Here is a 19256-nt window from a genome sequence, read left to right as displayed (position 1 = left end):
ACCCTAGAAAAATCAAACTTCTTACGCAAGGAGCTTGGAGCTAGCATGGTGGGCAGCACGGCCATCTTCAATAGCAAAACCTGTCTTCCCCAGCTAAACCAATTTCCTTCTTTAGAATTTAACAACCAAGTCATAGGACTTTGATGTTGTTTGCTTATGCAACATAAATCCTCACTTCATCTTTTCCTCACTTCACTTCATCTTTAGGCCTTTGTACAACTCTGCTATACAATATAAGCCCTAACTCGTCTTAGGATTTCAAGGTTGTCATTCATCACGACCTAGATCCTCACATCTTCTAGGTTATTTATGTTATCGTTTCACACGATTGTAAGCCCTAAACAAATAAATTTGGCAGGATGAAACACCTAAATATTTATCCTCAAAATTGAAGCTAAACTATTGAATAGACTAAACTAGTGAATAGATTGGGAAGTCACTAAGGTTCACCTCCGGATCCATGTCACCCCCTAGTTCTTTCTTCATTGGATTCCAAAAACAAAAAGTTTTAAATTTGAGCCAATCCCATTTCACACCTCTTTGTCCCATTTCAATGAAAAGTCCTACTTTTAAGGATATTATTTCATGATTTTTATTGAGAGTTTTCTTATGTAACTTCAGTTATCTAAGATGTAATTAACTATAGGGGCTTGCCCTTATAGGAAGCTCGTCCGAGCCTAGCTTAATATAAACCCTATTTAATTCTTCATGTTAAATAGGGGAAATTGTCGGCAAATAAAACGGATTTACAGACCAAATAGACGTCATATATTTCTTAGTTTATTTGATCGAGCCTCATCCTAAGTCTTGTGTTTATCCTTCGGGATAAATACAGGGTTTGAGGTACAAAGCTCTTCCATTTAAACTATGAAAAATATGGGGTCAATTTTTCTTCATATTTTTCTAAACTTAAATTTATATGTAAATTAAAATGTTTTCCCGAAGAGGGCAACAGGATTTCGATTCTGGTGACCGACAACTTTCAACAAGAAACTCCTCCAATTTCAATTCCCGTGACCGACAACTTCTTATGGGCAGCTCCACAACCAAAATAGTGCCGAACTCCACAACCAAAATAGTGCCGACAACTTCTTACGGGCAGCTCCACAACCAATAGACTACTATATTTCTGCATCAAAATTTTAGAATATCCTAAAGAAACTCATATACATAATCAACTTATTTGGTTTTAAAGGATTGGAGTGTAACTTGAGGACAAGTAACAATTTAAGTTTGGGGGAATTTGATACACCGAAACTTAATAGTCTTTATGTACACATTTTTATACCTATTTTTGAGATATTGTGCTTTAATAAAATTTATTTGAGTGTTTTTCTTTCAGACACAATCAAATGGATGAAAAAAGGTGAAAGGAGTGAAAAAGGATCAAATTTGGAGTAAAAATGAAGAAGGTGCAAATATGAACTTAGACGCCTAAGCGCCCAAGTCTGCCGCTTACGCGCCAGTTAAATAGAGAGAGCTGTGCCCAAGTGTTAGGTACCCTACGCTTAAGCGCTAGAAGTAGTTTTTTTATGATTCATTGAACTTGGACAAATTTTTGAAGAGGTGTTTGAAGCAACACTTGGTGAAAATATGGGAAATAGTTAATGGACATGAAAACTCATTCAATTGGATTTTGAAAGGAGGCAACTTCTAGAAGATTCATTGAACGGGGACAAATTTTGAAGAAACACCAAGGCACCTATTGGATTTTTATAAAATAAGACTTGAAGAAGAGATCAGGGATGAATCCATCATCCATCCATAAGACTTTCTATTTATTTTGAGCTTTAATTTGTATTGTAAGTGAAGGAAGAGATTCAAAGGAACTTCAAGACTTTAGTGGAGAGAATTTTGTGATAAATGTTTATCTTTGTGACTGCATTTGGTTTTAAATTAGACTTCTTCTTTATGTACATGATTTCTAATATCAAACTCAAGCATGGTTGTATTTTTTCCATAAAATTTGAGTAGTTTTCTTTATATTTTTTGTTAAAATGATAAGTGATTAAGTATTGGAGGGAAGTTGTGTGAAGTATTAGTCTTTAATGTTGGAAGAAGTGATGATTTTAAACCTTATACTTTAATTACATCTTGATTTGGCCAATTAAGATGTTAATACCTATTGTGAGAACATGTAAGATCCGAGAAGGTATTATCTCAGTTAACAAATGGTAAGAATCACATTTGATTTAATGGATGAGAATGTAGTTCATGGGATTGAGTGTAAATAAATAGGGAAACAAACTTTGAAGGGTGTAAAATTAGAGGACTTTAGAGTGACAGGATAAAGCCCAATTTGGTTTATTGTTTTAGGTTTTGATAACAAATGTTAGCCCCCAAGTAGAGGGAGATGAGGAAACTCTAGAGTGATAGCTAGTATCTTCCCTATCTAACCCATCTTCAAGACTATTCAAACTATAGATTAATCAATCTTCTTTATAGCATCTCTAGTAAAGGTAAGGAATATTATTGCTTCTATTTGGCACAACACAACTAGAATACTTTCACAACATAATTCCTATACTTGTTACTGATTCATGATAAAGAAAAATATATTTTATTTAAATTACCTTCATCTTGCTAATATCTAGTTAAGTTATTTAGGTGCTTACTTTATTTTCAATTATCAAGAATCACAAAAAAAATTGAACTCATTCCTGTTATAAGATCTAGAGTTTAAGTAAGAATATTTTGCTAAGTAGAATTTTTCTATCTAATTTCTCATGTTGTGTAAAGTGCATATTGTTAGTTATCCCCGTTGGTTTGATATTCGAGGATTAATCAAAAAGTTATATATTACTTGATAATGATATGTATACTTGCGTAGTATCTCATGTTTAAAAATTATAACCGTATTCTTATTTTCTTTGAAGTTAAGAATTTATCTAGCTTTTGCTTGGGATCAAGTTTTTGGCTCTGTTGTAAAGTAAGAATTATTATTAAGGAAATTAAGCATATAATCCCATACATCACATTAACATATATAAAGAGAATCAGAATCACATACCATGAAAATTTCCATTTTTTAACAACATTAAGTTGTTCATCAGGAAAACTGTCATTAATTATATTTCAAGATCCAATGTTTCTTCCTTTTCTAGCCTAAATAAATGATTAGCTATTTGATTATCAAATCTTTTTTTATCTACTACCACAAATTTGAATTCTTTCATCAAAAGTACCCATCTAATTATTCTTGGTTTCACATCCTTCTTTTGCATCAAATATTATATAGCAGAGTGGTCTGAATGCAAAGCACATTTAGCTCCAATCAAATATGACCAAAACTTACCAAAAGCATAAACAATAGCTAATAACTCTCTTTTAGTAGTGGTATAATTATTTTGAGCATCATTTAGAGTTTTACTAGCATAATATATCACTTTAAAAATTTTTCATATTTGTGCCCTAAAAGAGCTCTAATTGCATAATCACTTGTATCACACATTAGCTTGATCAGTTTCTCATAACCAAGTGAAACAATTATAGGAGAAGTGATTAATTTTTCATTCAATGTTTCAAAGCATTAGGACACTCTTGATTAAAATAAAATTTTGTGTCTTTTTACAAAATTTGGCATAAAGGCTTTGTAATTTTAAAAAAACCTTTAATATATCGCCTGTAAAAACCAGCATGTCCTAAAAAACTCACAACTCCTCTTATAGTAGTTTGTGGAGGTAGGTTAGCTATAACTTAAATTTCGATCAGATCTACTTCCATGCCATCTTATGAAATTTTATGCCCAAGTACAATTTCTCCTCCAATCATGAATTGACATTTTTCTTACTTTAATACAAAATCCATCATTTCACATCATTCTAGAACTTTCTCTGAATGATTTAGACATTTTTGAAATGAAGTTCCAAACACAGTAAAATCATCTATACAGACTTTTAACCATTTTTCTATTAAATTACTAAAAATTGCCATCATACATTTTTGAAATATCACAGGTGCATTACATAAACAAAAGGGCATTCATCGAAAAGCAAAAGTACTATAAGGACTAGTAAATGTTATCTTCTCTTGATACTCTGGAGCATTTGGTATTAATTGATAGCTAATATATCCATTTAAAAAGAAAAGATATTTGTGCACAGCTACTCTATCCAACATTTAGTCAAATAAAGGTAAAGAAAAGTGATCTTTTATGTTGGCTGAATTTAATTTTCTATAATTAATACAGATTCACTAACCAGTGACTTGTCTTGTTGGTAATAATTCATTATTCTCATTTGTCACAACAGTCACACGCCCTTTCTTAGGAGCACAATGAATTGGACTCACCAAATCACTGTCTAAATTAGGATAAATTATTCCAGCATCTAACCATTTTAAAATCTCATTTTAAAATCTCTTTCTTATAATTAGATTTAATCTCCTTTAAGGATCAGCTTTTGGTTCATAAAGTTTGGTTCATAAAGTTTATCTAATAAAATTTTATGCATACAAATTGAAAGACTGATTCCCTTAATATCAGTTAAAATTCATCCAAAGCTTTCTTATATCTTCTTAAAGTTTCTAAAAACTTTTGTTCTTGTGCTTCAGTTAATTCTGAGGGTACGATAATAGGTAATGTAGATAAATCTCCTAAAAAGGCATATTTAAAAAGGCATATTTTAAATGAAGGCATATTTTAAATGTGTAGGAAGTGCTTTTATTTCTAGTTCAAAAGGTTTTACAATCAAAGAAATCAAATTATTGTTATTATCCATAGGATCTAATAATTCAAATTTATCCATGAAATATTCTTTGCTAAATAATAGTTAATACCCATTCTAAAGCATTCATCATCTCTTCTCATCATCTCTTCCCTTTGTTGGGTATCTCATTGATTTTACAATATTTAAAGTAACTTCTTGATCACTGACTCTCATTGTTAATTCTCCTTTCTGAACATCTATCAAAGCTTTTTCAGTAGTAACTTCTTGATCACTGACTCTCATTGTTAATTCGCCTTTCTGAACATCTATCAAAGCTTTTTCAGCGGTAACAAATGGTCTTCCTAAAATGATAGGAATTTCTTTATCTCCATATCTAACACAATAAAATTCATAGGAAAGATAAATTTATCAACTTTCACCAAAACCTCTTCTATAACTCCTTTAGGATAGACAATTGAGCGAACAACTAACTAAAGAGTTACAGTAGTAGGTGAAATTTCTGCTAAACCTTACCTTTTGAAAATTGATAGAGGCATAAGATTAATACTGACTCCCAAATCACATAAAGCTTTTCAAGAAAATCATTCTCCAATAGCACAAAGAATAGTAAAACTACTAGAATCTTTAAGTTTTTCAGGAAGCTTTTTTTGAATTATTACGCTACACTTTTCACTAAGTGCAACAGCTCATTATCTATAAACTTCCTTTTTTTATTAAGTATATCCTTCATAAACTTCACATAGCTTGGTATTTGTTCCAGAGCTTCAATAAATCAAATGTTTATTGTCAATTTCCTCAATATTTCTAAGACTTTTGTAAGTCAGTTATCTTTGTTATAATGCTTCAATATTTGAAGAAATAGAGGTGGTGGTCTTTCTACGGTAATTTTCATTGGTTTAATCGGATATTTTAACTCAAGATGAAAATCTTCACTAGACTTTTTTTCCCACCCCTTCTTTTTCAATTTCAATCATAATTTCTTTTTAAACTTTTGTTTCCAATTATTTTCCACTTCTCAGTTAAATAACCTTGAATTGCTCTTTGTTCTGGTCTTTAGAGTTAACTTCAACATTATTAGAAAAAGTTCCTGGAGGTCTATTGCTAAGTGCAGTAGCAATGCATCCCAAATGATTTCTCATGTTTCTAATTGCAGCTTCTTGACTTTGTAATTGTGCTCCTTGGCTTTGTAATTATGTTCTCATTTGCAATATTAATTCTTCCATTAAAAATTTATTCTCCTTACTCTATGAATTGCTATTAAAACCCGGAGAGTAATAAGGTTTATAGTTAGAATTTCCTTGATTGTTGGAATTTCCCTAAGGGTTCGCAAGGTTATTCCCCATTGAGGATTTATAGCATTAGAGTTACTATTACTCCAACTAAAATTAGGGTGATTTTTTCAACCAAGATTATAATAATTGGAATAAGGATTATTGGATTTTTTGTTTATTGTATTTAAAGTTGCATATGAAGATTATGAATCTATCATTTGTCCCTATGAATTTTCCTTAAGCACAAGAAGTGTCTGAGAATAATTCATTCTATACTGATCTATCTTCTTTGATATTGCAGCAATTTAAGCAGCCAACACAAATATTGCATCAGAATCATGAATATTAGCTACTCTCTTTAGAATTATCCTTTCACAGGGAATTGAAAATTATTAGTTGTCATCTCTTCAATTAAATAATATGCTTCCTCGAATGGTTTTGATTTTAATGATCCACCAGTAGTAGCGTCAATTATAAATTTTAGAGATCCAACCAATCCATTATAAAAAGTTTGAATTATTAAACAATCTAGTCATGCATAACGTGGGCACTTCCTGAGGAGATCTTTAAATCATTCCCAAGCTTCTTAAATTGATTCTCCTTCAAACTAAAAAAAAAGACGTGATATCATTTCTAAGCATAACGGGTTTTAATGGTGGGAAATATTTAGATAAAAATTTTTGTGATAAATCTCCCCAAGTTTTGATAGATCTAGGTGCTAACAAATTTAACCACATCACAAAATTCTAGAATACTAGCAAGGTGTATGTTAAGATCTTCAGTCGGCGTTCTCCCAAACTGATTATTTTGTACCATTTAAATAAAAGCAGGTTTAAGCTCAAGTGAATTAGCATATACAATAGGATTTTGTATACACAAATGAATTTCATTTGTTGTAGCATTAGCAAAATCTCTTAAAGGTCTCTAATGATGTTCATTTCTCAATTCCAGGATTATTTAATTTGCTAGCCATTTTGTTCAAATTTTCTAACTCTTTCTATTATTTTGGAATTTTCTAATAGTTCTTTCTAAATCTAAATTTTAAGGTACTAAACTTCAGATCTTAAACTAAGTATACACAAACACAATAATCAATTAAAATAAGCAAACACACTAAAATATAAAAATATTAATTAAACTACAATAAGTTTTATATTTAATCTTAAAAGAAAATAAGTGGTTCAATTGCAATAAAACTCACTTTAGTATAAATAGTTTTATATTTTAAAATCTTTAAGCTTCCAAACCTTACTAATAATGCAAGTATATGAATCGCTCAATTAATAAAGTGCTCTAATGGAGTCCTGAGTATTGATCCCACGGGGAGCTTGAAATTCTTATGGTTATAATGTCAAACACAATATTCAACCTATAAAAACTTAATTAAGCAAAAAAATATAAAGAAAATTTAATGTACGCTAAATGAAATGCAGGTAAAAGAACTAAGTTAACTAAATATTTTCTAAACTTCAAAGTTAAACTCACTAAGACTAAACAAAATTTTGTAATGAAGAGTTCAATTTTAAGAAAACATCATTCCACTTTATAATGAGTTTATGGATTTTGAAGTAATTAAAATCATTTAAACTATATATAAAATTATATTTTGCCAAATAGGAGCAATCTTATTCTTTAACCTCTGAGAGTGCATAAAGAATATTCACTAATCCAGAGTTTGATCCCTACATCTCTGGTTAGGTTGAGAGGATATTGACTGCCACTCGAGAGCTCTCAATTCTCCCTCCTCCGAGGACTAACAATTTTGCTTTATTTTTTAAGCAGCTGGACTAAATTGGGGATTTTAGCCTGTCACCCTAAAATCTCCAATTCTACGCCCATCAAAATATATTTCCCTATTTATTTTTACTCAACCCAATGGACTACATTCTCACCTATGAAGAATGTGACTCTTACCTTGTCGTAGAAAGCATACCCTTTTCAGATTTTATGTTTCTCAACAAATTTTAATATTTAAATTGGCCAGATTGAAAAGTTAATGAAGATCAGAGTGCAAATCATCACAATTTATTGACATTTAAAACCTTACATAAAAAAATTAATTCTTCATAAAACCATATCTCAATGTAGGGAGAATGATAAAGAAGACTACTCAAAATTCATAAGAAGGATATGAAAAAAAATATATTTTATATAAAAATAAGTTTACAAAATAGAGAAATGAAAGAATGCAACTTACTCTTTCTTAGGTAAATCCCTTGAAGTTCCCTTTAAACACTTTCTCTCTTTACAATCACACTCAATTCTCTCTTAGAAATGTAATGAAGAAGACATCTCTCACTTTCGCTCTCCTCTTACAAATCTAAAAGAAAATCCTCTCTTCTATACATCTCTCTCTCAAGCTGCCCTTAGACTTTTCCTCTTTCAAACCTCTCGGTCCCCTTTTCACTCTCTAGACACTCATTTAATTAGGGTCAGCCTCCCTTTCAAAAAGAATTTAAAATTCCCTTTCCAAAGTGTCTATATGAATTGAATCATTCTATGGGGTGTTTGAACTGATTGGAGCCTTCTAGAAGCACTAAAAAATAGTCAATAACCGCCTTAATCCATCTTAATTTGTCTCTGGCGCCTTTGATGCTAATGTATTGAATTTATGCATTTTTCTCTGGATTCTGGCACTACTTCTCTGTAATATCAATAAAATAAAATAAAATAAAATGTTCATTTTAAAAGATTCATTTTGGCTCTAAATTTCCTCATTTTACTCCTTTTTCCTCCAAATGCCTAAAATCAATATATTTGCAACAAAACATGAAAATGCACTTCTTTAAAGTGCAATATCATTAAATTTAAGTATAAAATTTATACAAAAAACTGCACAATTGTTTGGTGTATCAATGGTCACGCAACACGACCATGGTACTATGGGAATTATAAAATGTTTGGTCGTAGTGTGGATAAATGTTACAGGATGCAACTTGGTTTGAAGAGAAATCTACCTATAAATATTGATGTCCCTTTTAAAAGATTTCCTATTCATGCTAAAGATGAAGCTGTACTAGTTGAGCAATAGAATAACAATCCAAATGTCATCCCTCATGACAATTTAGATCCTAGAGATTATATACAAGGACATGTTGCTAAAATACCTCATAAGGAATTAATCACTGAGGAGGTAAACTTAGAAACTTCACTCCAAGAAGATCAATTAGAAGGTCTTCTATGGGATACACAACTGATTGAACTTGATGTAGTTGATCATAATGAATCTCAACATGTTGTATTGAATTAGTCTTTGGAGATGCTCCCTGCACCTGTGAAATACCCAGATATCCAAGATGTCACCCCCATAGTTACTGATAGGTTTTATGAAGCTTTAAATGAAGTAAGAAATAAATTTGAGGATGAATGGACCATACAAAAAAACTAAAAAGAATAAAAGAGGGTTGCTAGAACGGAGGTTTTTGCCTGAGAAGAAAAAAATAATTATAAGAGGATTCTCTTATAATCATCATTGTTATTTCCTCTTTAGAATTACTAGAGGTAGGAAAGCCTCTTATAATGGTTAACCTATTGTGTTGGAAGATTAGGGGAGTGGCTAACCCTAGCTCCCTTAATAGGTTTACTTAATTTAAATAGGGTTCATGAATTCTAGCCTTTTGCATTACTAGAACCAATGGTTCAAAATAAATCTCTAAAAATTACCAAAAAGTTTTCAAGCTATAGTTTTTATGCTAATTGCTCAAACAAAATCTTAATGTTCTGTAGAAAAAAAAGTAGTTCACTATTCTATTGGATCATTCAAAGCTTTTCCACATGTCCTTTGAGATGGAAAAAATCCAAGGGTTTGCTACTTTTATCTATAATGGTTGTACTTAAGAAGATGGAACTAATTTATGGAGAAAACATCATAACATGAGTCAGTGTATGCAAGGTTATTGGCTTGTTGGTGGAGACTTCAACTGTATCACGAGCGGAGCAGGACAGGGTGGGGGGGGGGGGGGTGCAGAAACCCTAATCTTAATCAAATGCTAAAATTTACTTCCAACTTCCAACTAGATAACCTATTTGATATAAGTTTTGAAGGTCTTTCCTTTACTTGGAGAGGGGGAAAAATCAAGGAATGGTTAGACAAGTTTCTCATCAATCAGATGTTGTTGGACATATTTCCTTACTCAGTTGTAAAGCAACTACCAATGACAAGATCAGACCACACTCCTCTATTACTCAGATTTTCTATACTTGAGCTTATAAAAAAACCCTAATCTTAATCAAATGCTAACATTTACATCCAACTTTCAGCTAGCTAACCTATTTGATATGGGTTTTGAAGGTCTTTCCTTTTCTTGAAGAGGGGGGAAAATCATGGAAAGGTTAGAAAAGTTTCTCATCAATCAGATGTGGTTGGACAAATTTCCCTATTCACTTGTGAATCATCTACCAATGATCATACCACATTCCTCTATAACTAAAATTTTCTATACTTGATTCTATTAAAATACCCTATTCTTAATCAAATGCTAACATTTCCTTCCAACTTTCAGCTAGCTAACCTATTTGATATGGGTTTTAAAGTCCTTTCCTTTACTTGGAGAGAGGGGAAAATCATGGAAAGGTTAGACAAGTTTCCCATCAATTAGAAGTGGTTGGACAGATTTCACAGATTTACCTACGTAGTTGTGAAACATCTACCAATGACAAGATCAGATCACACGCCTCTATTACTCAGATTTTCTATACTTGAGTCTATCATAAAACCCTAATCTTAATCAAATGCTAACATTTACTTCTAAATTTCAGCTATCCAACCTATTTTATATGGATTTTGAAGGTCTTCCCATTACCTGGAGAGGGGGGGAAATTATGAAAAAGTTAGAAAAGTTTCTCATCAATCAGATGTGGTTCGACAGATTTCCCTACTCACTTGTGAAGCATCTACCCTTGACAAGATCAAACCGCACTCCTCTATTACTCAGATTTTCTATACTTGAGTCTATCAAAAAACCCTATTCTTAATCAAATGCCAACATTTACTTCCAACTTTCAGCTAGCAAACCTATTTGATATGGGTTTTGAAGGTCTTTTCTTTACTTGGAGGGGGGGGGGGGAATCACGAAATGGTTAGACAAGTTTCTCATCTATCAAATGTGGTTCGACAGATTTCCCTACTCAGTTGTGAAGCAACTACCAATGGCAAGATCAGACAACACTCCTATATTACTCAAATTTTCTACAATTGAGTCTATAAAATACCCCTAATCTTAATCAAATGCTAACATTTACTTCCAACTTTCAGCTAGCTAACTGATTTGATATGGGTTTTAAAGGTCTTTCCTTTACTTGGAGAAGGGGGGAAAATCAGAGAAAGTTTGGACAAGTTTCTCATCAATGTGTTGTGGTTGGTCAGATTTCCCTACTCACTTGTGAAGAATCTAGCAATGACAAGATCAGGCCACACTCTTTTATTACTCAAATTTTCTTTACTCGAGTCTATAAAAAAACCCTAATCTTAATCAAATGCTAACATTTACATCCAACTTTCAACTAGCTAACCTATTTGATATGGGTTTTGATGGTCTTTCCTTTACTTGGAGAGGAGGGAAAATCACGGAGTGGTTAGACAAGTTTCTCATCAATCATATGTGGTTGGACAAATTTCCCTACTCAGTTGTGAAGCAACTACCAATGACAACATCAGACCACACTCCTCTATTACTCAGATTTTCTATACTTTATTCTATAAAACCCTAATCTTAATCAAATGCTAACATTTACATCTAAATTTCAGCTAGCTAACCTATTTGATATGGGTTTCGAAGGTCTTTCCTTTACTTGAAGTGGGGAGAAAATCATGGAAAGGTTAGACAAGTTTCTCATCAATCTGAAGTGGTTGGACAGATTTCCCTACTCACTTGTGAATCATCTACCAATGACAATATCAGACCACAATCCTCTATTATTCAAATTTTTTATACTCGAGTCTATCAAAAAACCCTATTCTTAATGAAATGCTAACATTTCCTTCCAACTTTCAGCTAGTTAACGTATTTGATATGGGTTTTGAAGGTCTTTCCTTTACTTGGAGAGGGGGGAAAATCATGGAAAGGTTAGACAAGTTTCTCATCAATTAGAATTGGTTGTACAGATTTACCTACTTAGTTGTGAAACATCTACCAATGACAAGATCAGATCACACGCCTCTATTACTCAGATTTTCTATACTTGAGTCTATCATAAAACCCTAATCTTAATCAAATGCTAACATTTACTTCCAAATTTCAGCTAGCCAACTTATTTGATTTGGGTTTTGAAGGTCTTCCCTTTACTTAGAGAGGGGGGAAAATCATCAAAAAGTTAGACAAGTTTCTCATAAATCAGATGTGGTTGGAAAGATTTACCTACTCACTTGTGAAGCATCTACCAATGACAAGATCAGACCACACTCCTCTATTACTCAGATTTTCTATACTTGAATCTATCAAAAAACCCTATTCTTAATCAAATGCCAACATTTACTTCCAACTTTCAACTTGCAAATCTATTTGATATGGGTTTTGAAGGTCTTTCCTTTACTTGGAGAGGGGGGGGGGATCACAGAATGGTTAGACAAGTTTCTCATCAATCAGATGTGGTTGGACAGATTTCTCTACTCAGTTGTGAAGCAACTACCAATGACAAGATCAAACAACACTCCTCTATTAGTCAGATTTTCTATAATTAAGTCTATAAAAAAACCCTAATCTCAATCAAATGCTAACATTTACTTCCAACTTTCAGCTAGCTAATCTTCCAACTTTTAGCTAGCTAATCGATTTGATATGGGTTTTGAAGGTCTTTCCTTTACTTGGAGAGGGGGGAAAATCAAGGAAAGGTTAGACATGTTTCTAATCGATCAGGTTGGGTTGGACAGATTTCCCTACTCACTTGTGAAGAATCTATCAATGACAAGTTTAGACCACACTTTTCTATTACTCAGATTTTCTATTCTTGAGTTATCAAAAAACCCTATTCTTAATCAAATGCTAACATTTACTTCTAACTTTCAACTAGCCAACCGATTTGATATGGGTTTTGAAGGTCTTTCCTTTACTTGGAGATGGGGGGAAATCATGGAAAGGTTAGAAAAGTTTCTCATAAATTAGATGTGGTTGGAAAAATTTCACTACTTAGTTGTGAAGCATCTATCAATGACAAGATCATACCACACTCCTCTTTTACTCATATTTTTTATACTTGAGTCTGTCAAATAATCCCCTTTTAGATATTTTAATGTTGGCCTTTGATTAGGGAATCAATAGTGATTATTGCAAACTAATTCTAGGATGGCTTAGGAATAATTACTATCGTGTCTTAATAAATTTGGAAAGCCATGATTTTTTCCAAGCTGGTGATGGTATCAAGTAAGGGTTATCTTGGCCTTTGACTACCTATCTAGAATGCTTAACCAAGCTCACCAAAGCTCCCCCACCTCAGATATCAACACAGATCTAACTGTATGGTTAGCCATTGGCATATGCAGATGATGTAATTCTATTTTCTAATGGCAGCAGCTGGCTATCAAACAAATTATGAAGATCCTTAACAAATTTGAGAAAATTTCAGAGATGTCCTTTAATAAAGCAAAATGTTTTTTTTTGCTAGCTCAAGAATGGTTAGTCACTTAAGTAAGTGGATTAAGGAGTTCACTTGCTTCAAATGTTCTAATTACCCCCTATAAATACCTTGGTTCCCCCCTCATTAAAGGGAGGAGAAAACAATCCCATTATGATGATGTGGTGGAGAAGCTTATTTAAAAAAACCAGTGCTGAACTAGCTCCTTTCTTTCAAATCATGGTCAAATTACTCTTCTTTAGAGCATATTAACAACCTTCTTACTCTATATCCTTCAAATGATCGAGTTGAAGAGGAGTACACAAAAGATGCTAGAAATTACTTTTGATAAATTTCTTTGGAAGGGTCAACAATAACAAATGCACTAGATAAATTTGGAGAAGCTTTGTAAATCTATTAATAGTGGGGGACTGGGTTTCAAAAGCTTTCAACATATGAGCTTTTTTTTCTATTGTTAAAATGGGTCAAATTCAAAAAATAAAGACTCACTTTGGGCTATCTTTATGTATGGGAAATACTGTAAAGGAACTCATCCTACTCAGGTGCAAGCCAAACTGGGTAATTCAAAAAATTTGAGAAATATTCTAAAAATCAAAAACTAAGCAAAGGATCTCTTCATATGGGAAGTGGGAGATGGCGAAATAGACTTTTGTCTTGACAACTGGCTTCTGGAAGGTAAACTTGTGGACTCTTATGATAGACAATCTTCTGATAATGTTGCTATTTCTGACTGTGGGAGAGATTATTAGTGAGATTCTTCTAAACTCTCTAATATTTTCAGAAAAGAGACTTTAAAGAAGATTTTGTACCTTCCAATAACTCTAATAAAAAGGATAGATTGATCACCAAAAATACAATTCATTAGATTCTCTCAAAATATATCTATCAATCCCTTTTTAAATGACATTATGTTGACAGAGGAAACCAAGTATGTCAATCCTTCTATATCTTTTTTTGTTGGAGGATGTTCACGAAATTTCTACCCACAGATGACGTATTAAAGTTAAAGGGAATTAAAGACCATACGGTAACATCTTTGTTAACAGGAGGAAGAATACAAGGATCATCTATTCATCCTTTACACTACTGCCAAAGAAGTACTGTCTAGGGTCTTGAAGGCTATTAAAATAGAATCAAAATTATATCACTTGATCAGTTTTTAGGAATACTTGAAGGACTGGAGGACACAGGAAGACTAGTATATCCCTTTCAACATCTCTTAGTTCATTTTGGATGGCCAGGAATAGCATTATACATGAAAACGTAGTACCTTCTACCGAGAGTATCAACAACAACTACATCACATTCCTTCACAAGGTTAGGAACCTCCTCTACTCCAACACAAAGGATCCAAACTTGAAACATGCAACTGTCCAACTAATTATTTGGAGGGAACCCAAAGCACCATGGATCAAAATCAATATTGATGGCAACTTTACCAATTATATTGCTGGCATTGGGGGTATCTATAGAGATCATAGTACTTACCTTTGGTTTCTTAAAGCTCTAAATGCTCTGTAGACAGAAGCTGTGGCTATATTCTGGGGAATGAATTTGGAAATCCTATAATGGTTGAAGTACATACATACGGAAATGAACTCCCTCTAGCTACTGCAAATCCTCCTCAAGAACTTTGCTCCTTGGTTTCTCACAACCTGGGTTAGGAAGATCCTTTTTTTTATTGTCTTCTATATCAGCATTTGGAGTCACATTCCCAGGGAGGGGACTTCAACCCGCAAACTGGTTGGCCAGGAGGGTTTCCCAATTGGAATCTGTTATTTTGTAGTAGGTGTCCATGTAATGTTCAGAGTTATGATTCATGGGAACTCTTTAGGCCTCCCTTGAATCAGATTCAGATATAAATAACATTTTATATAATATATTCACTTATATATATATATATTTGATACAAAGCTCTTATTGGCTAACAAAGATCCTGTAACAACAAGATAAACACATAAATACAGCGAAACACAGCTAAAGCTTCAACGGCATGATCAAAATCTTCTACTTGACATCTGCACAAATGGAATTAAAGAGCAAATTCTTTCAAGTTTTTCAGAAATTTTATAGAAAAAATCCTTAAGATTCTCAAAAACCGACTTGAAAAAGCACACTAACAATGCACGGCCTAAACTTCAGGTGGGATCATACAGCGACTTCAAATGGTGGCTAACAAACACACAATTCTCGAATTCTTTCTACCACTTCTTAAACTCCATACTGTCTGGTGGGCTTCCTTCCATTTTCTTAGCACCAACGTCTTTTCATTTTGTAGACAAAACGGTCCCATTTGATTCAGTAAAAGATTTATTCATTGCTCGCCTCATGTCTTCATCTGCATTCTGATATATATCACGGAAACGTTTGCCCAATGCAGCATCGCCATCTAATTTTTCATTCATCTCCTCCTTTTTAACCTCTGCTTCAAGCTTATCACATTCAACTTTCTGTTTGGAAGATGGATAGGAAGGCTTCTGGTTTATTAATTTCTGATTGAACAATAATCTTTTGAGGAAGCGCTTTATCTTTATTATACTCCAAGGGTGGCCATGAGACAGCTTCAGCTTTTGCAAGGCGGATCTCGATTTTAGCGTACAAAACAAAATATTTACATTTTTTCTGGAATAATCTTTCCAAATAGGCGAGGTTGAAAAAGGAACGAGTCTTCGCCAGGTAAATCTATTGAAACGTTCAAAATTTGCTCTCCAAATTCAATATGCACATTTTGTGGTGGGATGCCCTTTGCAAAAATAGTCAAAACTAATTCCGTCAAGGTATAATCATGCCTGAATTTTGGTTTGCTTTGAATTGAGACCTGAGTGTGGTGGCCTACATCCTGTGCAACATTAACATCTGAAGTTGATAAAGAACTCCGGGAGGAAATAGGCAATGTCGCTTTTGAAATATCTTTAGTTTCCTCTGCAATGCGCTCATCGCATTCTTTAACTAATCGGCTGAATCGAGAGTTCCCGGTGCCAACAAAAGGCCTGCAGTAAGAGCTGCCTTTGCAGTTTGATATTCCTCAAGCTTCATACAAGCAGTTCCTTTTCTTAGGTAAGCTTTGGCCATCGAAGAATCCAATTCAATAGCTTTGTTTGCATCTGATACAGACTCGGTGAAGCTGCCGAGTTTGATGTTTGCCAGAGCACGGACAGAATATAGATCGGCGCTTTTGGGATCCAAGTCGATGGCCTGCTTATAGAGATCAACGGCCAACTCAAAGTTGTCATCAACGAAAACTCCCTTCGCTTTCTTCTCCAGATCGATGCTAGCCATGAAAGGGTAACTGACCTAACTACCAAAAATTATTCCATATGGATGCTAGCCATGAAAGGGTAACTGATCGATGCTAGCCATCCAAGGTGTTTGCGGTGTCCGATCCTGACCTTAAATCAGGTAATCTACAATCAGGATGTATTTCGGTGGGCCCCACCTAAAAAAATTTTTTTAAAAGAAAAAAATGAAATATATACTTACCGTAGATCACCGTGATCTACGGTCAGGATCGGACACCATATGCAGAGATACATGCGGTGTCCGTACACAATAATTTCTCCCTAACTACTGAGAAGAAGGATGTGATAAAACATTTATAAATATATATATATATATATATATGTGTGTGTGTGTGTGTGTGTGTGTGTGTGTGTGTGTGTCAACACTTATATATATAAACCTAATAAGAACCCTAAAAATAATTCATATAACATTTTATTTAGGTTATTTAATGTGATCTTTTCTTTTGTTTCCTTCATGTGATATCAATGTAAATGTAAAACAAATGATACTAGTGGAATCTCTATGATTTGGATGATGAAATTGCATGAGCTGCATGTGAATGAATGCTTATTTTCTTTCCTTACATGTAAGAATTCTTGCATGTTTATTTATTTCTTTTAAATTTGTTGGGATAGATAGGATAATGGGAAGGCTTTCAATTGATGGATGGGAGGTATATGATAATAAATAAGACTCTAAAGAGTTGAGTAAGAGAATTGGGAGAGACTAATAAATGCCTTTTAAATTTTAAAATATTAAAATATTTTAAGTTTAATTAAATTAAATATGCTAAAAAATGAAATATTTTTTAAAATACAAATGAATCCATTAAATAAAATATCTTCTATACTAATTAAAAGTGCTCTAAAATGTAAATATTTTAAAGTTTAAATCAAGCCATAAAAAAAAAAATATTTTTATATACCAATTAAATGAGTTCAATATTTAAAGCTTCTAAAACTATGGAAAAGCTCAATGAGAATGGTTTCAATACCTTTTAAAACCTTTTTTTTAAGTATTCTCATTTCAAGAAGGTTCCAAAATAAATTCCTTATTTAAAACTTAAAATAAAAACTTCAATTTTTAAAATTTATGAGAAACTATTTTCGTCAAAGCTTTAAGACTCCCTTTGGAGGAATTTCTCATAAAAGATTATCCTCTTAAGAAGTCACCTTCTTAAAAATTTAAAGAGATTTCCCTTAAAAAAAAATTATTAAAACCATTTTTTAAAATAACATAATTTTCTTTTGAGGAAAGATTTTTGAAAAATTTTGAAATATCTTTGTAAAGGAATTCTCTTTAAAAAATCTCCTTTTAAAGAAATTCCTTCTTAAGATTAAGTAAACCTTTAATGGAAAACACTTCAAAGATTTTTAAATAACTTTCTTTAAGGAGATCCTCCCTCAAAAGATTTCTCTCTTTAAAAAGGATTCTTAAATTGAAGGAATCTTTTCCTTAAAAAAATTCTGTCTTTAAAAGAGACCATTTCCATTAAAAATCAAACTTCTTTTAAAAAAAAAAAGATAATTTTTTAAAAACCCTTGGATTTAAAAAATATATATAAGCCCGTAAGGCTCCCATTCATTTTCATAGGTTAGACAATACTTATATATTCATATTGATTGAGTGACTATATGAATGAATACATTCGTCCCTAGAAATGTTGATTTCATAGCCTCAGACTTCTGTGTATATAAGTCTTAGGTTTCCTTCATTTAAGTAATTGATGATAAGGACAACCTTATCATGCCAATTATGTTTTAAAGAAAAAAAAATTTTAAAAGAAAAACATATATATTTTTATGTGTGATGTACTAAGACTTATCAGGATGTAATTCAGCGATACAACACAAGCACATATGTCAAGTAATAATGTGGTTCAAGTGTTTTGCATATTGATCCCACAAGGAAAGTGTAATATTTGCTTCTAGAAAAACAATTCAGTTAACCTGGCTTGGTAATTTTCAGAAGAAAAGTTTAAGTCCTAAGGTACTAAGAAAATAAAATACTTTTCAATGAAATAAAGCAGAAAATATGGAAGTTTAGTTAGTGAGTTTCTTCAAGATAGAAGAGCTCGTGCCTCTATGATTCAAGGATCATGGCTATTGTGGTTTCCCTATAAGTTTTCTTGCCTAAATGTTGTTAATAGGGGATGTTTAGATCAAAAGAAGGCTAGAATCCATGAAGTTAAGGCTTCCTCAATCTCCATGGTCCTCAACATGACTTCTTCAATGCCCTAAAACGATTGCAGAATTCCACTAGAATACTTCTATTCTCTAAAAATTTTATGGTTAACTCTTCACTTCCACCATGCAATGGTTATGGGTCACGGTTTCATGAAATATTTTAATTTCTTATTTGGTCAGACTAGGAGTACATGAAGGCCAGAGATTAACCAATAACATAGACCATGAATAGATTGAGAATAGAATTAAAACAAAAAAATCACAGTTCAAGTGTTTTGCAT

At 32.6% G+C, this 19256-nt stretch overlaps 1 pseudogene; it reads right to left on the bottom strand.

The window, feature by feature from the left end:
- Positions 1-15599: 15599 nt before the first annotated feature.
- LOC110036757 lies at positions 15600-16793 on the bottom strand (annotated as a pseudogene).
- Between the last annotated feature and the right edge of the window lie 2463 nt (positions 16794-19256).

This window comes from Phalaenopsis equestris, unplaced genomic scaffold, assembly GCF_001263595.1.
Source record: "Phalaenopsis equestris unplaced genomic scaffold, ASM126359v1 Scaffold000002, whole genome shotgun sequence".
In the NCBI taxonomy this organism is placed as follows: Eukaryota; Viridiplantae; Streptophyta; class Magnoliopsida; order Asparagales; family Orchidaceae; genus Phalaenopsis; species Phalaenopsis equestris.
Note: the sequence above shows the minus strand (reverse complement) of the source record. Positions and strands in the feature narration are given on the sequence as shown.